The sequence below is a fragment of the Rhinopithecus bieti genome, unplaced genomic scaffold, assembly GCF_001698545.2.
Source record: "Rhinopithecus bieti isolate Rb0 unplaced genomic scaffold, ASM169854v2 scaffold_10612, whole genome shotgun sequence".
NCBI lineage: Eukaryota > Metazoa > Chordata > Mammalia > Primates > Cercopithecidae > Rhinopithecus > Rhinopithecus bieti.
The window spans coordinates 261,958-269,487 of record NW_016806990.1 but is presented as its reverse complement, the minus strand read 5'-3'; the positions used below and the strand labels follow the sequence as shown (position 1 = coordinate 269,487).

The window sequence follows — 7,530 nt, the reverse complement described above, 5'->3', positions numbered from 1 at the left end:
AGGTGATAGGCAGAAAGTACCATAGAGATGTATGCAAGCTATTGTTAATCTAGTTCACAGTCATGTATGTTCATTTTGTTAGAAACAAACACATAAGGAAAGCAAGACGTAATTGGCATAATTATTGTAATTAATTCAAATTCTTTGTACCTGAGTTTCATTAAAAAATGTGAACTTATGTTCATGATATACCCCTTTTCTTTAGCGTAAGGTACAAAATAAGATCATATTTCTTTGTAATATTCAAATTAATTTGCATTTTCCCATTTCCCTTGGGGCTTGTCTTTTGGTTATATTCTCTGGGGACTGAATCCAAAGACTGTTTTCCCAGGCTGCCAGCAGGTGTCACTGTTGAAAATAGATGGTCACCCTCTCTGATGATGCCATTCCGACTGCCATGATGTGGAGACACCAGGTTGTGGGGGGAAGCTGTGGTTTCTGAGGGCTTAGAAAAAACCAAGAGGAATGAGCTGGTACTCATTACATTTGAATCACTACCGAGCTGTTACTCTTAAATCTTGTGTTCAGGATTGGAGACACTGGTTCTGAAGACTTTTCTTAGGCTCAGCTGTATATTGTTTGTTTCCGGGCTTTGATTTTAACTTTTCATCCCTGGTTCTCCTCCTGCCATTTGTCATGGTCTGTCCCGAGCTAATTTTTTCAATTTTTTGTAGAGATGAGGTCTCATTATGTTGTCCAGGCTGATTTTGAACTCCTGGGCTTAACAAGTCTCATTCTCTTTGCTCCACGTTAACACATTTTTGCGTGTTAAAAATACACATTAAGTTCTAACCTTACTCTCCTGCTTGTCTTCCATCTACATAATTAAAAGAGAACACTTAAGTAATTCTTTACAGAACCCAGGAAATTTGTTCAAAATGACTTTTGGTCTCTCCCAGAAGAAATAAAAGTTGCTGACAACTATTTTTTTTTTTTTTTTTTTTTTTTTTGAGACGGAGTCTCGGTCTGTCGCCCAGGCTGGTATGCAGTGGCCAGATCTCGGCTCACTGCAAGCTCCGCCTCCCGGGTTTACGCCATTCTCCTGCCTCAGCCTCCCGAGTAGCTGGGACTACAGGCGCCCGCCACCTCGCCCAGCTAGTTTTTTGTATTTTTTAGTAGAGACGGGGTTTCACCGTGTTAGCCAGAATGGTCTCGATCTCCTGACCTCGTGATCCGCCTGTCTCGGCCTCCCAAAGTGCTGAGATTACAGGCTTGAGCCACCGCGCCCGGCCTGCTGGCAACTTTTGAGTAGCAATGTGTTTTGCTATTTCTACGCTTTTGGCTAATAGGTATAAAGATTTATTTTAAAAATACTTTCATGTACCTGATCTCATCTTATTCATAATATAAGTCATTATTTTATCTCATCTCATTCATAATGTAACTATGAATATGCTTCGAGATGAAAAGAGACTTTTTGTTGTTGTTCCTCTTTCACCTCTTCAAGAAGAGGTACTAGCCAGGCGTGGTGGGGCATGTACCTGTAGTCCCAGCTACTTGGCAGGCTGAGGCTGGAGGATCGCTTGAACTCAGAAGTTCAAGGCTGTAGTGAGCTGTGATCATGCCTGTGCATTGCAGCTTGGGTGTCAGAACAAGACTTTGTCTCTAAAAAAGAAAAAAAAAAAAAAAAAAAACTACTAAGGGAGATTCAGCCAGGACTAGCTATATATTTTCACGAGGTCCAGTACAAAATGAAAATGTAGAGCCCCTTGTTAGAAAGTTATTAAGAATTTCAAGAGATCACATCAGAGCATTAAGTTAAGCATGACTTCTTCAAAACTCAGCTCCTCGTATGACTGCACAATCTGCACGCCCATGCAGTAGCCCTAGGCAGAGCTGACCAAGATCACACAGAGCACTGTAATTTTTATTCAAGCAGGACCCTGGTTTCTTCTAATGACCAGGGTTATATTTCATCTACATCTGGGGTATCTTGCCTCCCAAGGCTGTCCCATCAGAGCAACATGAACTTTCACATTCCAAAAGAACACAAACAAAAAAGGTAGGCACTTAAACATGAGTAGATTTAAACTAGTAGCATCTGAGACGATTTTGGTATAATCATGTGAATTATTTACAAAGATAATAATTATGCTAAATTCCTCCAGATCTAAAAGTGTTGATGAGATGTGTTCTTTTAATCACATTTGTACAAAGAAAAAATGAGGAAAGCAATGGGTAAGCCCTCAGTGACTAGCATGTGAGACAAAATATGGACTGCGACTGTCAGATCTTTCTGAAATGATAGAGGACAAATGTCCATTTTTCTGCTTGAACCAGAGATCCCATCCATGTGTGGTTGAGATCAGGCTCCTTAGAACCCTGCATAACTCAAGGGCTCAGAATTGTTTTATGTAATAGGAGACTTAGAGCCTTAAATGCTGTAGGTGATAAAAACTTAGGTAAGCGGAGACTCCTGGGAGGGTGGAGGAGTGGTTTAAGCTCATTGAGCTGTTAAACTTTTGAATGACAAGGATTTTGTTTTCGTTTTTTTTTTTTTTTTTTTCACTTTCACATTTAATACCCTTAAGACAAATTGTTAAGTTATAAATCAGCACAACTCACATAGTTTAGGTCTTCTGGTTCCGTATAAACATTAACAGTAGTTAGAGAAGAAACAAAGAAAACAGTTCCTTCAGTAAGGAGTTAACAATGGAATCTTCTGCAGTGAGACAGGTATGTGGAAAATGAGGGATTACGAAACAAAGATGTGTGTTTTCTCTTCCTTGAGGTTTCCTTAAGGAGTAAATTTCCACCCTAATAATGCTATCGATTGCTGGTGCATTGGGTCTTTCTTTTTGAATTTTGGTCATGTGCAGAGAGAATGTGTAGGCATGTGGAAGATTGTGGAAGGTGCAGGACTTAATGTGAATCTGTAATAAAAGGCAGTCATTTTAATACGTGAAAGAAATAACATGCTGCCTTCTGGCAGTGTAACAAGTTTCCTGGGAAGAATATTTAGAACCCTGGAAAAGGTTACCTCCTTATAAGTGGCTGAGCAAATGATCTATCACTATCCTATTAAGTGTTTATAACTGTCTTAAGTATTAAGACAGTTACCTGGCCTTTTTCCTTACAATCCCATTTCCTCTCTTTCTTAGGAGAAATCTTTTCTGGTCAAATGTGTCCTTGAACGTGGTGATTATTTACAACAATGAAGGAAGGAAAAAAGGAAGGAAGGAGGGAGGGAAAGAAAGTAGCTTTTGATAGCATGCTATATATCAGGCATTGTGCTAAGGCTATTCATATTATATATTATACCATCCATTTAATATGTTAAGATTCATTAACTTTAAATATTTGATATAAATTGAATAATCAAAAGAAATCAACAGCTTGGGTAAGGGCAAAATAATTCAAGGAAATGAGAAATAATGATTAGCTGGCAGAAAGACATAGTGAAGTACATTAAGTCTTAAAAGTGGTTACTAGGCAGGGCGTGGTGGCTCACCCCTGTAATTCCAGAACTTTGGGAGGCCGAGATGGGTGGATCACAAGGTCAGGAGATTGAGACCATCCTGGCTAACGTGGTGAAACCTCGTCTCTCCTAAAAATACATAAATTAGCCAGGCGTGGTGGCTCATGCCTGTAGTGCCACCTACTCAGGAGGCTGAGGCAGGAGAATCACTTGAACCCGGGAAATGGAGTGAGCCGAGATCATGCCACTGCACTCCAGCCTGCGCTACAGAGGGAGACTCTGTCTCAAAAAAAAAAAAAAAAAAAGTGGTTACTAAAGCAGAGGAATATTTATTTACTAATGAAGCAGTAATCAAATATAAAGACTAGGCAAAAAGAAAAGACATCACATAAGAAAACTCAGAAAATTCTGCTTCCTCCTCCCTACCCCTTAAAAAATAATAACAAATAATAAAAAATTTAGAAAAAATAGAACACTCTTTATCATTGTGCTCATGGTTCTGTAGTTTGATCACTTTCTCAGGGAATACAGAAAACACTTTTATTTTAACAATTTAGTAGAATAAAGTTTATTTATTCATAAGTGGAAGGGGCAAACAATTCATTATGTTACAAATCTATTACTTTGTGTCTGAGCTTCTTCTAGAAAGATAACAGCAATGGCGAAAAGATCTGACTTTCCATTTAACTCTACGGCAATCCATGTATCTATAGATGCTTATGTTAACAAGTTTAAAAAATAGAAAAAATGACCCTTGAAAATTATAACCTTTACAATACTGCTTTTACATTTAGCTTTCCTTAGACAACAAATATGAAAGATACGGTTTTTGAAAGGTTCAAGCTGATGATAGATGCCACATGAAGGAACTATGCCAAATAAATTGTGAGGGATGTGATATTTAAATGGAATTAAAATTATTATTTGATGAATTCATCAAATAATCATCTGATACACCCCTCCATACTTTGTGGCCTGTATATGAGGAATTCAAGTGTGAATGTAGACATCATATTATGTGTTTCAAAGAACTTTAGTACTTAGAGCTAATTATCTAATTAAAATTTCTGATGGTAAAAAGGAAAATTAGTCAAGCTCTGCAGCCTATGATTTTAGACTTAGAAGGATTCAGCATGATTTTAACAAAAGTGGGATGGCAAGATGATTAATAATATCAAAGTGATTAAGCCAGGAACACAAAGAAGTTTGCAGGTAATTAAATCTTAAAATGTACTGTTGTTGGAACAGAAAATCAAGCACCACATGTTCTCACTCATAAGTGAGAGCTGAACAATGAGAACACATGGACACAGGGAGGGGAACATCACACACCGGGGCCTGTCAGGGGGTGGGGGGAAAGGGGAGGGAGAACATCAGGACAAATACCTAATGCATGCGGGTCTTAAAACCTAGATGGTGGGTTGATAGGTGCAGCACACCACCATGGCACATGTATACCTATGCAATAGACCTGCACGTTCTGTACATGTATCCCAGAACTTAAAGTAAAAGAAAAAGAAAAAAAATTACTGTTGTGAAATTGCCTTTAGCACAAGAATGTTGAATGTGTTTTAAAAGGACATTATTTGTTGTTGTTTTGTTCTTTTTTTTTTTTTTGCTTTACTTTCTAAGAAGTAAAGTGATTTAAAATAAACCAACAAATTTTGCTTTGGATTTCCTATGCTTTTAATGAGCATACTGAAGATGGTCAGAAATCCTTTTTTCTTTTTGATGATACTGCATTTTCTCTCAGTATTTTCTTCTGTGGTGATGTCTAACTGGTCAGTAGGTGGCTAACAAGAAATGACAAGTAACTAAAACCTTAGTACCAAGAAGGAGGGAAATCTCTCACCTCTCTTGTTTTCTTGCTATCTTTCTTTTTTTTTTTCTGTGACAATGTTAGGAAGAGCAAAATGCTATATGCGCATGTTAGAAACCCCTACTTTTAATGTGTCTGTTTTTTAATTTTATTTTATGTTTTTCAACTTTTATTTTAGGTTCAGGGAGTACATGTGAAGGTTTGTTACGTAGGCAAACTCATGTCATGAGAGTTTGGTGTACAGATTATTTCATCACCCCTGTATTAAGCCCAGTACCCAATAGTTATCTCTTCTGCTCTTCTCCCTCCTCCTGCCCTCCTCCCCACTCCGGCCCCAAGTAGACCCCCGTGTCTGTCGTTTACTTCTTTGTGTTCATAAGTTCTCATCGTTTAGCTTCCACTTATAAGTGAGAGCATGCAGTATTTGGTTAGAAACCCCCATTTCAGCTGCTAAAAATGAATATAGTTTGATAATTGGTTGTACACATTTTAGACAGATCTGGATAAAACTGTTCTGATGAAACTCTTTCATGAATAAGTCAGCTGTTTCTGTAAACAGCATTTAGGGTGTCGGCAGAGACCTAAAATGCAGTTTGGTAGTGTTTCTATTTTGTGGTGTGCAATCACCCAGGTGGCGGGTATAAAGACCTTTAGTTCTATTGCTGAAATACATCCCGTCATGTATCAGGCCGTTAGCTCTCTGCAAGTGGGGACAAGGCCCCCAAGAAGGAAGAATAACAAGGAGAAAACTGCCTTGGAGTCGCCACTTGGCATCAGTTGGAGGAAGCTTTTAATTTCAAATCTGTACTCACTCTCTTGTAACTAAATTAATTACTTTAATTAAAAAAAAAACATTACCCAAATTTAAGAACAAAGTGGGAAATCTCTTTTGACTAATGCTGGCTAAGAACACTGGCTTGAGGTACAGCAGGGGAACTAGCAACACTTGCCTCTCTCACTCTATTCTCCCCTCCACCCCGTATTTTCTCTGCGGTGTTTTAGGGGTCCTGAGAATTCCTTTTAGAAGGTCACGGAACACGTACAGTCTTGTGTCTTTTCTTCATCCTACCTTCTGTGTAGAACAGGTTTTTTCTCTTCTATTCAAACCCTACTCACCTATTGAGACCCAGATCAAAGTCATATCCTTGCTGGAACATTCCTGTGTAGCCCAGCCTGAAATGATCTTGTCCATTTTTGATCTTTGATTGTACATTTTGCCTGGATCTCTTTTTGGTCAGGTAATTGCCGCTGTTGCTTTCATCTATGATGCAGAATCACGTAGGTTTTAAGTGTTGATGTGCTTTGTCTCTTCAGCTGCATTCTAGAATCTCTGCTGCAGGGTTTATCTTCATGCTTTCTTCTTCCCTTCCTTGTGTCTTGCATATTGTGGCCATTCAAGAAAAATGTCTTACTCTATTTGTGATGTGCTCTTATATCGTAGAGGCCGAGAATTTATTGGTTTATCTCTGGGAAACTGGTAAGATCTGATATGTGTGAGGTCACTGACGGCCAAAGGCATTTCCACAATATTAAGATTTATGCTTTGCATATAGACAGCTCTTTTCTCCCTAACATCCTTCTTAAAAAGAAAATTGTTCTAACTCATGAACAAGTGACATTTCACATATATATGGAAAGAATAACATGCAGATTTTAATATGTAAAATGAGCATTCTGGGCCAACACAAGGAGGGCATGTGCTTAATTTTCTTGCAGTGGAGATGGCTTGCTTTCTAAAAGCTCTCTAGCCCTCTGCTCATAGCCTTGTGTGTGGCCTACTCATGGCAACTTGTCAGGCTGTCATTGCACAGGGCTCTGAGGAGGTGCAGTTGCTCTTCACAAAGAACTGAGGGTAGTCCAGGTTTGGTCTCCGCCCACCTCTGACTTAGCTGCTCTGGCTGATGCGATGCTTGTTAAGACCTCAGGATTTGCCTTATAGATGGACTCTACCAGATAATTAGGGGTCATTAAATGATTCTTCCCCGGCCGGGCGCGGTGGCTCACGCTTGTAATCCCAGCACTTTGGGAGGCCGAGGCAGGCAGATCACAAGGTCAGAAGATCGAGACCACAGTGAAACTCCGTCTCTACTAAAAATACAAAAAATTAGCCGGGCGCGGTGGCGGGTGCCTGTAGTCCCAGCTACTCAGGAGGCTGAGGCAGAAGAATGGCGTGAACCCGGGAGGCGGAGCTTGCAGTGAGCTGAGATCCGGCCACTGCACTCCAGCCTGGGCGACAGAGCGAGACTCTGTCTCAAAAAAAAAAAAAAAAAAAAAGATTTTCCCCTTAAAACAG

At 39.4% G+C, this 7,530-nt stretch overlaps 1 protein-coding gene across 1 annotated transcript in view; it reads left to right on the top strand.

The window, feature by feature from the left end:
* The first annotated feature begins 1,950 nt into the window (after nt 1–1,950).
* LOC108534344 (trace amine-associated receptor 2) overlaps nt 1,951–7,530 on the top strand; it is a 7,828-nt gene continuing 2,248 nt past the window's right edge. The window contains exon 1 of the mRNA XM_017879650.1: nt 1,951–2,002. The gene's annotated coding sequence lies outside the window, so the exon portion shown is untranslated. The remainder of the gene's footprint in view (nt 2,003–7,530) is intronic.